The sequence below is a fragment of the Tamandua tetradactyla genome, chromosome 8 (genome assembly GCF_023851605.1).
Source record: "Tamandua tetradactyla isolate mTamTet1 chromosome 8, mTamTet1.pri, whole genome shotgun sequence".
NCBI classification, from domain to species: Eukaryota; Metazoa; Chordata; class Mammalia; order Pilosa; family Myrmecophagidae; genus Tamandua; species Tamandua tetradactyla.
Genome location: NC_135334.1, coordinates 113668568 through 113687814, shown reverse-complemented (window position 1 = coordinate 113687814; position 19247 = coordinate 113668568). Strand labels below are relative to the sequence as shown.

At 38.0% G+C, this 19247-nt stretch overlaps 1 pseudogene; it reads left to right on the top strand.

The window, feature by feature from the left end:
* Positions 1 to 2022: 2022 nt before the first annotated feature.
* Positions 2023 to 19247, top strand: part of LOC143645278 (uncharacterized) — a 129029-nt pseudogene continuing 111804 nt past the window's right edge.

Below are 19247 nucleotides of genomic sequence, written 5' to 3'. Positions count from 1 at the left end.
GCTCTCTCCAGGTTCTGGTTTGCTTAACATTTCATTGGAAGGCACACAGCAATGTCTGCTGGGCTCCAAGCATCTCCAAGTATCCATGTCTTTGATCTCCAAGTGTCAGCATCTGTGTCAGCTCTGCTCTGAGCTCTCTCCAAAATGTTTCCTCTTTTAAAGAATTCTGGCAAACTAATCAAGACCCACCTAGAATGGGTGAAGTCACATCTCCATCTAATCAGGTCACAGCCGCAATTGGGCATGCCACATCTTTGAGGAGACAATCTAATCAAAGGTTTCCACACTACAATGCTGAATCAGGATTAAGAGAAACAGCTGCTTCTACAAGAGTGGATCATGATTATAACATGGTTTTCCTGAGGTACATAATAGATTCAAATTGGCACACATGTACTTGGGATAATAGCCTAAAAATGAGCAGTTGGTGTACCCATGCACAGTTTAAGAGAAGGGTGTATAAATAAATAAGGTCTACTTTTAAAGCTATCCAAAAAGATTAGTAAATTCATATGTATCATTATCTAATTATCTGTTTAATCCCCCAGGCATTGCTCTAAAGTTTCCAGATGTCAGTTTCTTTAGTGCTTTCAACAACCCTATAAAGCACAAAAATGCTTAATATCCTCAATCAACAAATGCCGAAACTGAGGCTTCTCACACTTCAGGTAGAAAACAGGAATTCAGCAAGCATTGTTGAGGCCCAATGATGTATCAGAAAGTCCCAGAGTTATCAGAGAGTCAGCATTTAAATCCACATCCAACCCAGTCCAAAGCCCCTGCTCTCATCACTTCACATTGCCTCTATCTATTTGGCAACCTGAAGCTCATCACAGTGGTTTGAATAAATGAGTGACTCTGTTGAACATTCCAGTTTATGCAGAGCATTGCATCTCCAAAATGCCTGATATATGCTCTTCAGCTCTTTGTTGAGAGTCATCCCTTTAATTGCATCCCTAAAACAGTGTTTTTTAATCTTAAAAAGTGGTTTCTAAAACTGGTATTATAAATGGGGCCATAAGATAGTGCTTTGCAATTCAGATGAAATCATTAGAAGGCAGCCTGCATTCTGTGGTAGACTCTTCATGTGGAGGCTGACTCCATGGGGTACAAACCTGAGCTGAGACACATCATAGAGAGCAAGCCAGTGGGGCCTCATTGTAGTGGTTTCAGAGGAAACAAAAAAAAACACATATCATCTCAGTGCTATCTGCAGAAAACCATAATGGCTTAAATGAGATTTAAATTGACTGGACGCATGCTTGCAATGACAATGATAAAATCCTTCAAATTAACAAGAAAATTAGGTCAGAGAAGAATCTATGTATAAAAATTTCTACCAAAAAAACAGCATATGTTTATACATGCACGCACAGACTTTCGCACACAATTGCTTGCTCCTACTTCTGCTGCAAAAATGATACCTTACAGTAAGATTATTTTAAAACATCTATACACTCGATTTTAATTAAACTTAATATAACCACAGAATCTTAGACAGAACAGTGCTAGGATCTAATACCCAGTAAGATTACTTGCTTAACTTGTTGGCATAGGATGTTTCCTTTCCAATCTTAGTAATGTCACGTGGTGGGCAATGAGAACTGGAGCCTGAATGGGGTTCAAACAGCCACCTACTACCTACTAGGGGTAGCACTTTAGCCAGCTACTTATCTTCTTACCCTACATTTTCTCATCTACAAAATGAGGTAATAATTATGACCTTGCATGGTTTTCATGAAAAATAACTGACATCATTTATCATCAGATGGTCCTCATCTGTGGTTGTCATGTTTGGGAGCCCTGTGAAGCAGAACCTGAGACAAGGAGTCAGATAGAAATGGTTGTTTAGGAAGCAATCCCCGGAAACACAGTTCTGGAAAGAGGGGAAGGGGCTGGGGAGAGAATGAGACCAATAAAGTTTCTTTTTATCAAGCCATAAGGCTTTGAGTAACTGGATCTCCATCATTCTGGAAATCTGGGAGACAAAGTCCTACAGAGCACAACTTTAAATGATCCAAGATGAGAGGAGAGAAGGTCAGGTTATGTATGCAACAGTTCTGCCTCTGTCATGAGCTACGGGTGCTCACAGGGCATCAGCCCTCTGCCAATCCCAGCTGGTCACAGATGGAAGTTTTAAATAGCCCCCTTGGCCAGAACAACAACACAAAGAGCCCTCGGGCCAACAGAGTCATCAGGATTCAAAGAAAACCACCTTTGGAGGTGAGTGAAGATGAAAGCATTCTTGAATGGCCCCTTTTCCAGATTTACCAAGATTTAGTCTTCATCCTTCATCCTACTAGACTCTAATTCCCATGTGAAAAAAAATCCAAAATGATCTTGTCTACTGATTTATTCCAAACTCTCAGTCCATTGTAGACATTCATTAGATATTGAATAATTTTTATCATATGTGATATTCATTCTTCACTTATCAAGAACCAGACACTGTGCTAAGGGATGTAGATATGATATATTTTCATTTGCTCTTCAATATGTTGTTTTTATGCCCATTTAATGGAAGAGAAAAAATGATGGGAAAAGTTACAAAATAAGCTCAAAGCCCTAATATGGATCTGACTCCAAAACCTTGCACTTCGTTACCACCATACAGCCTTCCTCCAACTCTCGTGCACTTGCAGACTCCATTCACTTCCACACTCCATTCATTTCCACACCTTCAACAACCACCTCCGGCAGATGACTCCAAAATCACAATCAATAGCCCAAAGTCCTCCCTCTCTGGGTGCCACCCAAGGCCCTCACATTACACCTCTCTCAAACTAAGCCCCTCTCTTATTCACAACGTTCTGCTTGTGGGAAGCAGGTGCAAACCCTCATATCCAACACTGCTTAACCTCCCTAGCACAGCACTCACAGGTACGTTAGTTTATACTAGCAATCATGTAACTGATCCCCTGCTAGAATACCCTGAGTTTTATGAAGATTAATGAAGTTCAGATCTGATCTTAAAAGATCTGACACATAGCTGGGGCTGGTCTGTGCATAAGGATCAGAACATAAGTGGTGCACCAGTTAAGAGCTACAAATGAAATAAATAAATAAATAAATAAGCTACAAATGAGGCATGAAAGTAATGCTTTAGGAGAAAGTAAGCGGACACAATCATAAGAACTTCTGAGGTATTTCTGTGACTGCCTTCATCTATCTGCAAAAGGCCCCTTAGTAGAGGGTAGGATTCCATCTTAGAGAGATATTTGTTTTATTTGCATACCAAACCTGGTAATGACCCCCTTGAACTCACAGCTGGAACAAACGGTTTTGTACCGTAATTCATTACTGCTTTAGGACTGGCTGGAACTGCCCCAGTTCTAAGGAAAGTTTACAGTCCTTACATTTGTCCAGTCTAATTTCAGGTTTTGCTGCTGGGGGAACATAAACTTCTCTTTTGTTCTAAGCTTTATGATAATTAAGTAATTGAGAATCTTCTATCTAAAAAGACTTTTAAACCTCAAGGACACTGAAATTTACAAAATAACCATTGAACTTCCAAGGGAGCGGAGTCACTGATGAGGACAATGGACATGCTTCCCCATTGGAGCCCCCAGACTCACGAACAGCAGGCATTTACAGTCTACTGCGGGATGGGGTGTGGGGGGCGAACATGGGGGTTCCGAAACATGCTGCAGGGAGGGGCGGTGCTGCAGTCTTTGATTTAGCTCCAAGCACAAATGAAAATTGTCCAAGACAGCTATTGTCTCTCTCATCCATACAAAAGATATATCCAGAGATGATTTGCACTTTGCTAAACAAGGGATAGTAATCTGTTGCACATGATAAAGTCCTCTGCTAAGAAAATTATGCCTTTTCTTTCTGATTTTATGATTAAATGACTCCTGACACTAGTAAGCATATGATGTCTTGATAGAGAATAAGTAAATGCATGTAACATCCAGACCCATTAGATAATCCAGTCAGTCTTGATATGCCCCAATATTAGAAAAATGAAAAAACAAAATCATGGTTCAGACCTTCACCTAAAGCAAGCATGCCAGACAAGCCTCCAGGCCCCACATTGCCTTAAGCCATGTCTACCCTTCCAGCGAAACCTGAGGAGCTCCTGACCATGGCCTTCTCAGCCATATTGCAGAGCCACTGCTATAAAAACAACTTCATGCATGGTCCTTGCCTTGGAGCATAGTCCACACTTCATTTCATTTTCAAACAAATACAAACTTTTGCTCACAAAATGAAAGTTATAGAGACAAATATAATATACCTCCTTTTTCCCATCAACAACAGTTAATAGATGTTAACATTCTCAATTACATAAGCTTAAGATATTTTTAGGGTGATAAAGCGTAAACCCAGTTGAGTTCTACATGGCTCTGTCCACTCCAATTTGCCTTCTCCCCTTTCCTGAGACACCACTTGTTGTAGTTCGCTAACTACCAGAATGCAATATACCAGAAACAGAATGGCTTTTAAAAAGGGAAATTTAGTAAGTTGCTAGTCTACAGTTCTAAGGCTAAGAAAATGTCCCAGTTAAAAAAAGTCTATAGAAATGTCCAATCTAAGGCATCCAGGGAGAGATACCTTGGTTCAAGAAGGCTGATGAAGTTTAGGATTTCTCTCTCAAGTGGAAGGGCACATGGCAAGCACAGTCAGAGTTTCTCTCTCATCTGGAAGCGTACATGGTGAACACGGTGTCATCTGCTAGCTTCTTCTCCTGGCTTCCTGGGAGGCATTTTCCTTCTTTATCTCCAAAGGTCACTAGGCTGGTGGACCCTCTACTTCATGGTGCTGCAACATTCTCTGCTTTCACTGAATCTCTTTCATTCTTCAAAATGTTCCCTCTTTTATAGGACTCCAGTAACCAATCAAACCCACCCAAATGGGTGGAGACATGTTGTCACCTAATTCAGTTTAACAACCACTCTTGAATAAATCACATTTCAGGGTAGATGATCTAATTATGGTTTCAAACATACAGTATTGAATAGGGATTATTCCCCTTTACAAATGGAATTTAGATTAAAACATGGCTTTTTCTAGGGGACATGCATCTTTTCAAACCAGCACACCACTGTTCTGAAGTTTGCGTCTATCTCTCCTTCTTTTACTATATATTTTCATCTACATACATAAGGTATAGTCATTTTGTCTATTTTTACATCTTACTTAAAGGGAGCAAATGCACATATCATTATGCAGCTTTCTTTTAGGGAATCTACCTAAATTGACACTTTTGGATCTGGTTTTCATTTTATTTACTTATAGTATTCCATTTGTATAGGAAAAAAATCTATTCCTATAGTGTTGTAAATATTAATTTTCTAGTCAAGATTTTGTTTCTTATCATTCTATTTCATTGTTGTTGTCCTGGTTCTGAGGCAGAAACTCTGTCCTATATAACATTTAACATGAATAATGTCTGCTCACAGAGATTAAAAATTAGGAACAGGAGGTTGAGAATTCAAATCCTTGATCTACCTGTAACCACTTATATGATCATGGGTTTGTCATCTTCCTCTCTGGGCTACAATTCTCTTATCTGCAAAAATGAACTGGAGTAGAGGAATATTGGGAAAAAAGCACAGTATCCACAATAGTAATATTTCAGTTCATTTTCATAACCCAGCCTGCTGGGTTGGTGGACATAAGGTTTCAGAATCAATAAAGTAGAGGGAGAAAAAATTCCATTGAAGAAGGGATGTTTTCAATATTGAAAAAGTTTGAGGAAGGAATAGGGGAAGAAAGAAACTAAATTTATTGAATATGGGTATCATATGTCAACACCTCTGCCCCTTTTAGGGCTAGAAAAGACTTCTAGAGGTTACTATTCATTACACCCAGCTATTCATGCAGACAACTTTCTATATGATGTGCAGTTGGATTGACATTTGATTTGAATGATAGAAAGCATAATTGTTGTTCCCCTGACCCCTCCTTGTACAAACATACCACTAATACCACCTCCTCACCTCCCATCAGCTTACCAGTGATCTGAGTTGACCTACCCCAAAAGCAAGGTGTGACTAAATGTAGGTGGCAAATGGTGGAATGGAATACGATAGCACTGTAAGGAAATACTTCACCATCTCAATAAAATACTCTTTTCTCTAACAACTCTCCTAAAGCCTGTGTGATCTGCCTCCTTTCTTTTCAGCCTCATCTGGTATCATGTTCATTGTCACTCAATTTATCTTCTTTTAGTATTGGCTGATTGTTTTATTTTTTTTTAATACACCAAGTTCTTTTGCACGTCAAAACCTTTGCTTGTAGCATCCTCTCAGCCTAGAACATTTTTCCCCCCGCTCACTTGGCCAACTCTTTCTCATCTTTCAAGTTTTAACTTAAAAAGATTAAACCAGATTAGGAAATGAAATTACACCATTTCAAGACATCCAACGCTCTTACTCAGAACTTAATGCAATTTTAAGTAAATACTTTTTAGCAGGATGGTTTGGTGATGCTTTTCCCTTCTAATCAATTCTATATGTGTATCCTTTTACTCTGTCCAGCTTAGCACCTAGCCATGCAGTAGGAATCCAACAAATATTTGTTGAATCAATGAATGAAACTGCCCTTGAAATGTTGGTCCTATGCTAAATATAGTGGAAATCTAAGTGTAAATTAGTGTGGGAAAAGAAACCAACTGAACATCTATGATTCTAGACACAGCTTCCATGGAACACAGCATTCCAAAAATCCACTGTCTTCAACTCTTCCCTCCTGCTTCTTTTTGGATTGATGCCAAAGACGGTGTTCTTATCAAATAAAAATGGTTTGTTCATGTTATTTTTCAATGTTTTTTCTGAGTTACCAAGAGAGAAAGATGAACTGTGTCAGATTCCATAGAATGTGTTTTGTTCTATGCTATTTCCAGTCTGTAGTCTTTTGTCTTTTTCTTGCTCGCTACAGCACTGTTGTTGTCATAAAAATAATATGTCTCTTGGCAGTGTTATTCATCTGTCTTTTCCTATCTGAATACAGAGATTTAAATATGTGTTCACTCAGCTTAGAAACCCACTGTGTGTGTGAATGTGTGTGCATGAGAGAGAGAGAGAGTGTGTGTGTTTGGCACTGTCGGGGCTCTTTTTTAGATTTGTAAGACAAATGTTTTTAAAAGTTGTCATGTTTTCCTCTCCATTTTGCCAGAAGAAAGGTTCTGATCTCTAATTTCCTTTACACAGGTCACAGAGAAACTCAATCACAAGCCTTTTGGCATATTGCAAGCTTGACTTCAGCGAAAGGAAAAAGAAAACCTCACTAAAACAAGGCACTCAGAACTTTATGCAGCTGAGTGACTTCTGCTGTGTAAGTTAATAATTATGCCAGTGTTCTCAAATTTTAGCATGCATCAGAATCTCCTGAGGGGTCCTTAAAATGCAGATCAGTGGGGCCCACCCCAGAGTTTCTGATTCTGCAGGTCTTGTGTGGGGCCGAGAATTTGCATTTCTAACAAGTCGCCAGGTGATGTAGATGCTGCCTGTCTAATTATATACTTTAGAATCAATTGTACTTGATAGTTAATAGAGATGCTGCAAAAACAAATCACATATAAAGGGGTTTTATATTCCCAAAATATCTTTGCTAAATGAAGAGATGACTGTTTATGATGAACTGGTTTAGACAGAATTTAGCAATGCCCCACTGAGAACTTAGGATAATGACTATCTCCTGTGCAGCATGGTAAAGTGACTTTTAGTCTTTAAACATCTTTCAACAATTTTTTCTGTTATATAATAGCCCTGAATATTTTTTTCTTTCCATGCCTCATTTTTTTCAGGTATAAAGTGGGGAAAAAAATACCCACCTTCGTGAATGATTGTACACAGGAAAGAAAATAACATAGCAAAGAGCTTAGTGCACTGTATGGTATATGGTAATGAAATTGAATCTTATCACCCTTGTCTTATCAATGATTCATATGGGATAATTCTTGGAACATGTATTTCAGCTTTTCCACTTGGATATATTTGGTAAGACAATATGGAAAGAATGGCTCTCTACACTGCTAACCAACTTTTGCAGTCAAAAGAGACTGGAGACTATGCATGAGTCACACTTATAAGGGATAAAAGTTTTTCAGGAACAGTGTGAAGTAAGAAAGGGGAACTCTACTATCAGATTTAGATGTCAACCTCACCCCAGAAACAAAGGGGTTGGTGATGGCAATTAAACCAATAACATCTCTTCAGAGAAGAAGGGTTGCCCCTGTAATTAGTAATCTAGGCAATTACATAGTCACACCAGTCTTCCCATCTTCACAGTCTTATAGGAAACAAATCTAGCTTTAAAGAAATAACCAAGGTGCTTTAAGAACAGTCTAAGGTTGGTATTTGACCATATAGCTTCTGAGTTACCCTGACATCTTCTCTGTAAAGAGAATTTTCTCCATTTAACTCTAGATCTAGTCATTAGGATGGCTACACCATTGAAGGTAAACAAGAAGAAATATGTTTATTCTGTATATAGAACCCTTGGTATAGAAGGCAACTCTTGAGGGGATATTTATATAATTTCATGAATTTATAAGTCACAAGAAGAAAATCCTCATCAAAAGAAAAAGTAAAGGCCAATCTCTGAAAAATTATAATAGGGTAGGTTCTGGACTGATTAGATTTTGCATTGCTTTACATAACTGATATAAAACGTACATTTAAAATTTCTTTGATACTATTCCAGATAGCCTTTTCCTTTGGGATGCTGTATTTATTTCTGAATTGACATGTCAAATTGTAATGAATTTAGAATCTTGCATCAATGTTTCTTCATTGGCTTAGGAGAGAACCCTTGATATTAAATTTTAAAAGAAATGTAAGTTTCTAAGTTGATAAAAATTAAAAGAAGACCATGAAAGATGTTTAATAAAGACCCAATGCCTATGATATGGGAAAAGCTATGTCCTGTAATCCTACAGCTTTGGGTTCAAACCTCTGTTCCCAGTTTATTAACTCTGCAACTAGAACATTTCTTGACTCTCAGTGAAATTACCAACATTGCAAAGTGGAAATCAGAGTGACTTCTAGGCAACAACCAGTAAAATACCTTGCACAAAGTATTCATATACACCTGTATTACTCAGGGTTCTCTAGAGAAACAGAACCAACAGGAGGTATCTGTAAATAATGAGATTTATAAAGGTGTTTCACATAATCATGGGAATGGATGAATCCAAAAATCCCTAGGGCAGGCTGTGAGGCTGGTGGTTCCAATGAAGGGTCTGGATGAACCCCAGAGGAGAGCTTCACTGGTTGAAGAAGCAGAGAAAAAGCCTCTTTTATTAAAAGTCCTTGACTGATTGGATTATCTCGTTGTGGGAGGAATGCTTTAGTTGCGCGTATATGCAATCAATCCCAGATACAATAAACTGATGATTTAATACACCAGCCTTCCAATTTATCAACCCACCATGAAAGATCCTTGTAGTGATGGTCAGGCCAGTGCTTGCCTGACCAGACTACTGGGCATCCTCACTTGCCCAAGTTCACACCAGAACCTAACTATCACAATACCTTTCCTTTTTTCCCTAATACTCTCAATAATGTGGTAGGATTAAGCTAATTTGTAAGATGGAATGATTGAAAAAATTGATCGGGGTTCACCAAGTATACTCTCCAATGTATTTAGATCAAGTTAATCTATTTACATTAAATATAAGTTAATTTTTCAATCATTATCAGTAGAGAAAAATATAGCCTCCCTACTTCTTTGGCAATAAGTAGACTTCTAATATTTCTAGAAAATAACTGCTCTTAGGGAGAACTGAAATATAGCATTTAAAACTAATGAGAAATAGAATAAGAGGAGGAGAGAAAAAAAAGGAAAATGAGGAAGCTAGTAACATTACATCAGGTAGTGATTTGAAACTTCTTCATCAGCCTGTATTCATAATCCTAATGGGAAAAGTTCAGAGTAGATAGAAGCTAAACTTTATCTCTACATCCACCAGAGTGTCAAGTACTTGTACATAAATTTTGAATCAATATTCAATAGATAGGAATAAAAGTACATTATATTTTTCTTCCATGTAGGGATTTAGGCTGACCCATTTCGAGGTTTCTAGTCATGGTCACAGACGAGAATTTTTTTCTCAATTCATTGGCCATCTTGATAGCCTTGGCTTTTTCTTTTTGATATTTCAAGTGGAGATTTAGGTGAATAGGAGAAAAAAATGAGACTGTCTTATTTGTTCCTGTACAATTCAGTCTTTTTTTTTTTTTTTCTTTTTTTTACATGGGCAGGCACCAGGAATCAAACCCAGGTCCTCTGGCATCGCAGGCAAGCATTCCTGCCTGCTGAGCCACTGTGGCCCGCCCAGTCATTTTATTTTTGAGCTAGCTGGCTTCTTCAACAATATTATCTTGTAACACAATACTAGAAGACCATGCAATCACTTTAATGAACTTCCACCAAGTTTGAAAAATAAAATGTCCTTTTATGACTAATTTAATGGCCAGAGACAAAGTTGTCTATATCTCTCTCTCCTAAACTTCCTGGTCTAACAGCCACCATCAGCTTCAAACAGCCTAACAGAATGAGGAAAAATTGAATTAATCTTGAGAGCTTCGAGTCATTATGATGATTAAATCAGATATCCCTATTTTTAAGCCAAGTAACCATATTTCTGCTATGTAATATCATGGGGGCTCAGGAAAAGGACAGCTAAAAATGAAGAACTACTATAAGATAGTAACTATAGTTCTCTTCAAAGGTCATCTATAGATGTGAAAGTATCATGTTCTGTTAATACTGCTTGTCATTTTCTGACTGGTAATCATTTCCTTATATAAATGTAACCCCAGATGTCATTTTTTCTTTCACACACACACAAAAAAAAAACAGATTAACATCTGTCAAAGTATTAATCTTGAGAAACACCTTGCCTTGTAATGGACTTTTAAAAAGGAAAAATACATATTCCGAATGAGGAAAAATGTCCTATTCCAAGTTACCGACGTTATTTCACTTCCGTTTCTTTGGTTTTCTCTGGTTGTCCAATCTCTAAGGAATCTTTCTCAGATCTTTCATCATAAAGCAACATCAAAAGCAATATCCTTCCCTTGCCTTCAGTGCAAATGAGAATCAAATAGATATGCCAGTTAAAAGTTATTCAGGTGAAAACAAATCTATAAACTTTAATGTAATTTGTAATGTATCAGTTTTATGTCTTAATATATTGTTTTAAATTTTCATTACCTGCTAAGAAAGTGATGCTTTATAAATAAGTAGAAAGAAGAAAAGAAATAAAATTTCATGAATGTTTTCTATTAGCTATTTACAGTAATACTGGGAAGTATAATGTCAACTATCTTTAATCCCATCTACTGGAAAGAACTACAGTTCCAACTTCATCTCTCATCTCCCTTCCTCATGATGTTCCCCCCACATGTTTGCATGGCTGCTTACTCATCAATCAGCTCCCAACTCAGATGTGACCTTCTCAGAGAAGCTATTGCTACTGCCATCATTCCAGATACTTTATCATATTGCATTCTTTCACTTTCCTTTTTGCATAGAAAAATAACTGAAATCCCTATTCATTTTCTTAAATTTTATTTCTATCTTCCTCCCCTAGAATACAATTCCATGATGACAGATACTCTATTTTGTTTGCCATTGTTTTCATAGAAGATGCTTGATAAATATTTGTTAACTCTGAGGTCTAACAAAGATTATACTTACAAAATATCTGGGGAAAGTTCTTTTGGCACACTTTCTCCCCATTGACTCAGTAAGAATTTACCATATTTAAGGCTAACTTTGCTTCATTTTGTTTTGTTTTACAGAACAATTCAGAGAATATTGAATCCCAAAGCCCTGTTTCCTTGAGGCGCTGAGTTAAATTAAGGATAAAGTTGAGAAACTTATGTCTAATCACTGAACGATTAGTACTTAATTTAAACTATATTTATAAAGTTCTAATTCCCAGTCCAAAGACTTCCCTTAAATATCTGTCAAACTACTTTAGTGATTATTAAGTCTCATAGTAAAAGAAGTAAATCTAGTTGTGGAGAAAATATCAGATTTAGAAGTCTGTCATAAAAATGTCCAAATTATCTACTTTAAGGTTATATTTCCTTTTTTTAAAACTATAGCAGAAATTAAATCTTTCACATTTTCTATAATCACTAATTTTATCTCTCCTTTCACTCCTTTTAAAAATAACTATAAATGCATTAAAGCATGGTTGCTATCTGAATAAAAATGCAGATAGTTGTTCCGATGGTTAGACAATACAGTCCAGTAGAGCTACATGCTCTTCTAAATTCAGTTATTATCTTTTATTACAAATAACCTGTCTAAAAAGACATTAGTGTTAATATTGCTAGGATCTTGGAAGCAAACCTAAATATACAAGAGCTCAAGGGAAAAGAAAAAAAGCAAATAATCCCATATGTATCTTTTTTAGACTTAGAATTACCAAAAATATACAACAGCCTTGGTTTGGCCTGAATTGCATAGATTATACATTTTTCGGATGGCAGTTAACTTTGGCAAAAATATCTCTGCCTACCTTAAATGTCCTGGCCACTTATTTTGAATATAAAGTAAATTGCTACAGATATTAACTAAGTGCTTTCTTGTTCAGTGGGACATGAAAAATTTAACAACCCTAAATATTTTCTTCTCTCCAAATTACTGAATGGACTACTTCAGACTGTGCTATTATTTTTGTACATTTGAAAATTGATACACTGCATTAAGGGATTTGGTTTATTTTTCCTGTAATTGCTAACCAAAAAAATGCTAAGTTTGTAGTTGTTAGTGCCTGAATCCGGTTATGTTTAAATATTTGTCATACTATAAAGACAAGAAAGAAAGGAATGGCTTTCTGCCTTGTGACTTTTTAACCTGTGAGACATATTGCAAAACCTATAAAACAGCTTATGTTTGTTCAAGATTTGCTCTGTGGTCATTCCATTATCTACAAAACATAATTATTTTTTCCTTTTTATATGCAAAACCATGTTACTCTTCTCTGACACAATGAAGGAATAAAAAGAGCAATATCAAAATTTACCTGCTTGGTTGTGTTAGTTAATTTTTTTAATTATAATAAAAAAAATAAATTTACCTGCTTGGGTCTCAAAATTAGCACATTTCAAAAAAAATGAACCAGATCTATTTTGCCAATAAGGTGCCAAGGTTCTTATTTAAAAAATAAATTTAAAGAACCTTTAAATTTAAGCATATTTAAAAAGGGTGTTTCTGGAGAATGTGTGACTGCAAACATTTGTCATGAACTTTTTAAATGATACAAAAGAGTTCTGAAAGAGAAAACAGAAAAGAGGCAATCCTTCCCCATTGTTTTTAGGGGGGAACAAACATATCAGACAACAGATATTTTATTCTATAAAAGGAAGAGGAGGAATTCCATCTCTGGCAAGTTGTAGTTGAGGAGATGGATTTATTCAATCACCTCAAACAATAGAAAGCCTGACAAAACACTTTCATCAACTGTTCTCAGACACCGGACACCAAGCATTCTGGACTATGACACTGAAAGAAGGGAAACAAAGAAGATGAATCCTACAACTACTTCTTATATGGAGGAGACAGAAATCAATGTTCTTGGAAGTTGACGCAAGTAGAATTTGTGGGGCAGAGTACTAGAGAAGAAAGAGTTACCCAGAGAAAGCTTTGTAGATACACAGAGAGGTTCCCTAAGATGTTTAAGTACTGATCTATATATATATATACATATATATGAGAAAAAAAATAGCTGAGGCAAGCAAAAGAACTATTGAATAGGAGCAGGCAGAACACATTCCAGTGCCCACATAAGGCTAGGAATAATTTATGTTCCCACAAATCAAGAGAAAAAGGACTCCTATTATATGGGACATTAGGTAGAATATAATATTCAGAAGATAATGCCTTAGTATTGGAGCTCAATTAGATTTAGAATAAAGGCTGGTCTGGATTCAGCCAAAAAGTCCTTGAAAGTGATTCTCAAAAGGAGCAAACTGAAAGCATGTGTGCTAGTTTGAAACTGTTATGTACCTACCCATACAAACAAAGACAAAACAAAAACTTTGACCCTACTCCACCATTTTCCCACAATCTCAACATTAGGTTTTTATTGTATGGTTTGTACTTTTTTTAATTTTGGTAACTGTATTAGTTGGGGTTCTCTAGGGTAACATCAGCAGGAGAGATATCTCTACATATGAGATTTTATAAAAGTGTGTCACGACTATGGGGATGCACAAGTCCAAATTCCATAGGGCAAGCATCGGGTTGCCAACTCCAATGAAGGTTTTCAATGAATTCTCCAAAAAGAGGTTGGGTGACTTAAGTAGAGCTGAAAATTCTTTCTTCTGACTGCTGAAGTCATCACTCCTTCTTTTAAAGCCTTCATCTGATTGGGTTAAAAGTCTTTCATTGTGGAAGACATTTCCCTAATTGAATAGAGATGTAATCAGCCATAGATGCAACCAGCTTACTGATGTTGTAAGTCCATAGAATATCCTCAGAGTAGCAGTTAGGCCAGTGCTTGCTTGACCAAACATTCGGGCACCATCACTGAGCCAAATTTATACATATATTTAACCATCACAGTGGTTGGTTAGATATATGTATATCACTATACCACCGTGATGGTTAGATATATGTATATCACAGTAACACATACAACCTGAAATGTCCTTTTTACCATTTTACCAATTTAAATATACAATTCAGTGGTCTTAAATGCAGTCACAGTGCTGTGCTACCATCACCATCAACCACAGCACCATGTTTTTAATCTCTGTTCATGTTGTTTTGTGTTTATTAATCTATTGTATTTTGTGACTGCATGGTACATCTATCACATCTTATCTATCACTCCATTGAGACTTTCTTTCAAAAATAAGGGAGATATTAGGATATTCAAAGATATATAAAAACTGAGGCAGTTCATCACTACTAGACCTGCTCTATAAACAATGCTAAAGGAAGTTCTTCAAATGAAAAGAAAGGACACTAGGCAGTGGTTCAAAGTGGCATAAAGAGAAAAAAATGCATTAAAGGAAACCATTTGTGTAATTATATATGTCAATATAATGGTAGCACATTGTGTGGTATGTAACACGGAAGCAACCCAAGTTTCCATCAACAGATGAATGGATAAACAAAATGTAATATATACAGTGGGTGAGTCATCATAATTGTCATAATAATATGACAATATTAACAGCCCCTGAAAATCTCTCCCCAGAAATTCAATGTAAAATATTATGAACTGCTTGGAACTCTGGAGGAAGACATACTTTGGAGAAGGACCCTACAAATGCCAAATTGAGGAAAGAGAGAGATTCATGTAGGCAACTCCCATCTTAGACAGGCCTATCCTCTTTCCTACCCCCCTATCCCACAGCTCAGTCTCACACATCATGGGAGGGGAACAGAAAAAGTACCCATGATCTCTCCCATGGGGGACACAGAATATAAATTCTCTCACTGTAGTGAGACAGACTTCTATCATTTGGAGACCTGGGGAGAAGGGGAAGACATTTAAATACCCAGGTCAATGAGGGACAAAGAGTCTGAGAAAATGAGGACAGCAACTGTTTCAAAAGCCCTCTCCCATCCCTGAGGGAAACAGCAGTGGGTGGCCTGATGCTTGTTTGGGGTTTGGCTGAAAACTGGGAAAGCTGAGGGAGTCCTCCACCACAGGTAAAGTGGGGGACACAGACCCATATTGAGCCAGATTTTGCCCATCAAAGTGAGGGCACAGGAACCCCATAGTTCCAGCCCACCTGATCAGATGAGTCTGGGCTCCAAAGGCAGTTTCTGAGGATGATTAAGTTATCAAGCACCATCATTTGCTGGGCAGACCTGAAAGTGCAAGGGAATTGAAGAGCTCTGCAGAGACTCTTCAAAATAGATCCCAGGATCATAGAACTTGGTCTAGACCCCTGCATGGGAACCCGCCCTGACTTGGCTGAGAAATATATACAAACCAACTGCTAAAGCAGTGCCCTAAAACAAACCCAGATCTTGCAAGATGGTGAGAAACAGATCACCACTGATAGACAGCAAACTTGTTTACCCACTGAGATCTTGCCATGATGCCTAGTGCTTAATCCTATCCGGGAGGACAGCTGTTGTGGGCACCTAAGTTTTTAAGGGAAGCAGGCACAGAAACAATCTGAAAACTGGCTAGTGAAGAGTTAAAGAACAGAGTCAAAGATAAAAAGCCAACTAAAGGGGTCAAGAGTAGTTCAGTAGTAGAATTCCTGCCTGCCATGCGGGAGGCCCAGGTTCAATTCCCAGCCTATGCACTTCCAAAAAAAAACAAGCAAACAAAAATCAAAAATAAAAATTCAATAAATGGTGTTGCAATAGGAGGATACGTACATGGAAAGAGAATGAAATGTGACCCCCACCATACAATGTATAAAAAAAATAAAGACAACCAACAAGAAAACCATAGGCAAAAGAGAGAAAACAACCTCCTGGATAAACTAAGAAAGAAAATTATGACTAGACACCAGTGAAACATCATGACTCATACCAGGAAGTAGGAAGATATGACCAACCAAAGGAGCAAACTGACATCTCAACTGAAATGCAGGAGTTGAAACAATTAGTTAAAGACGTTCAAGCAAATCTTCCAAATCAATTAAATGAGTTGAAGGAAAATGCAGGGGAAAAAAAGATGAAGCATGTAAGAAAGACACAGGGTTTCCATACAGAAGAACTAGAAAGTTTCAAAAAAAGAAATGGCATAATTTATGGGAATAAAAGGCATAATCGAAGACATGAAAAACACAGTGGAGACCTACAACAGCAGATTTGAAGAAGCAGAAGAAAAGATTAGTGATCTAGAAGACAGAACATCTGAAATCCTATCCACAAAAGAACAGATAGTGAAAAGAATGGAATCATTTGAGCAGAGTTTCAGGGAACTGAATGACAACATGAAGCACCAGAATAGACATGTTATGGGTGTCCCATAAGGAGAAGAGAAGGGAAAAGGGGCAAAAAGAATAACGGAGGAAATAATCACTTAAAACTTCCCAACTCTAATGAAAAGCATAAAATTACAGGTCCAAGAAGCACAGCATAACCCAAACAAAATAGAACCAAATAGACCTACTCCAGCACACTTACTAATCAGACTGCTGAATGTCAAAGACAGAGAATTCTGAAAGCAGCAAAAGAAAAATGACCTATCAGATACAAGTGAAGCTCAATAACAGTAAGTGTAGATCTCTCAGCAGAGACCATGGCATTGAAAAGACAGTGGTATGATATATTTAAGACACTGAAAGATAAAAACTTCTGACCAAGAATTCTATATCCAGAAAAAATGTCTTTCAAAAATGGAGGGGCCAGCCATGGTGGCTCAGTGGCAGAGTTCTTGCCTGCCAGGCCTGAGATCCGGGTTTGATTCCTGGTGCCTGCCCATGTCAAAAAAAAAAATGATGGAAAGGACTCTCACTGCCCTCTCTTCTGTCTTTGAGATTGTACCCACATGTCCTCTTACATGTGTGCCTAATAAATTTCCTATCTGCTTACTCTATACTGTGCTGTGCCCTTGAATTCCTTCTCAAAGCATGGCCAAGAACCTAGAACCACAAATCCAGTGACATGTTTTGGTGAATCAGCCAGAGTTGATTCTTCTCCCCAACCATCTGGGCTTGTGAGTACTGGGAAGCTTGGTAATGTGCTCTCATTTTTTGTTTTCATGTGGGTCATTGCTGTCCTGTCCTATGTCCTCATGCAAGTCAGCATACCTAGGCATCTAGGGATTCTAATCCAACTGCCCCAGGAAATAAACTCAATAGACTCTGAGTCTCCAGCTCTGTCCTCAAAGGTGTCAGGACCCCGGTCTCCATGCCATGGAGATTCAAGAAGGCTCAGGGCAGCGAGTGATACCAGTCTTTGGGACCTGACTATGGGCTTCTCCCCATGTCAGGCAGGAGTTCAATGGGAAACAAATTGAGTCCTCCTGTCTCTCTTTCTTTTTCCTCTCTCTCTCTCAGCTCTCCAAGACTTCCACACACCCTCTCTTTTCCTCCCTTCTCAGGACTCAGACCCTTCCTCTTGCTGAATCTGTACCTCTTCCCACCTTCCTGACAGAGGTCCACTTCTCTGCCTCCATAAGATCTCCTTTATCCTCCTTCTGGCTTCCTATGCCTTCTGGGACATTTCATCTTTTGTAACAAAGGATTCTGCATTAAGGGTTAAAGATTCTGTGCTGTGATGGGGGAAGCCTCATTCATGACCCTGTCCTACAATATGTCCATAACTCAAATTGCCTGAAAATCATAAGCCACTTTCTTAGAAAGAGTCTGATTTCCTTGCAACATGTCCTTTCCCTCTAGCTCAATCATGACAACACCCAGTGCTGGCACCTGGGAAATGCCCTCCCTAAAGGTTTTCATAGCACCTATTGCAGTTTGTTTTAGCAACTATTTACTTAGCTAACACTCTAGGAAGTAAGTTAAGAGCACAGACACCCAGGAAGACAAGTGTGTCAGCTCAGCAGCTTTAAGATGGCATTGGGCCATCTCCTAAGTCTTTAAGGACCCCAGGGACACCCAGGGATAGGGAACCTAATCCCATAGGTCCAAGAGATCAGCACTCGGAATAGCAAGCTGGTGATCTGGGACACCAGACATCAGTAAATAAATCCTTTTTATCTATCTTCTTTAAAGATAGGTAGTGACTCCAGTATTTGCTAAAGCATACTGCCTGGCCATAGCATCACCTGGAGGATGGCCAACATTGGCTCTCAAATAGGACAGTTTGCCATAACCCTATTTGTTTTAGCTTGCTAATACTGGAGGAAATGCAATATACCAGAAATGGATTATAAAGGGGATTTATTAGGGTACAAATTTACAGTTCTAAGGCCATGAAAAATATCTGAATTAAGGAATCAACAAGAGGATACCTTCACTCAAGAAAGGTCAATTCCCATGCAGGGTTTCTCTGTTACATGGGAAGACACAGGGTGATGTCTGCTCACCCTTTACTCCTGGGTTTTATTGCTTTCATCTCCTGGTTCAAGGGGCCTCCTCTCTGAGCTTCTATCTCCAAGCATTTCCAAATACCTGCATCAGCATCAGCTCTCACTTAGCTTCTCCAGGGAAAAACTCTAGGTTCTGAATTGCTTAGCATCTCATGGGAAGGCACATGACAATATCTGCTTGGCTCCTTTCCAAGATTCAGGTTTCAAATGGCTCTTGCAGATCCTGTGGGTCCTTTGGCCTGTTCCTCTGCATCCCAAAGCATCTGTGTCTAAGCTTTCCCCTAAATGTTTCCTTGTGTCAGCTCTATCA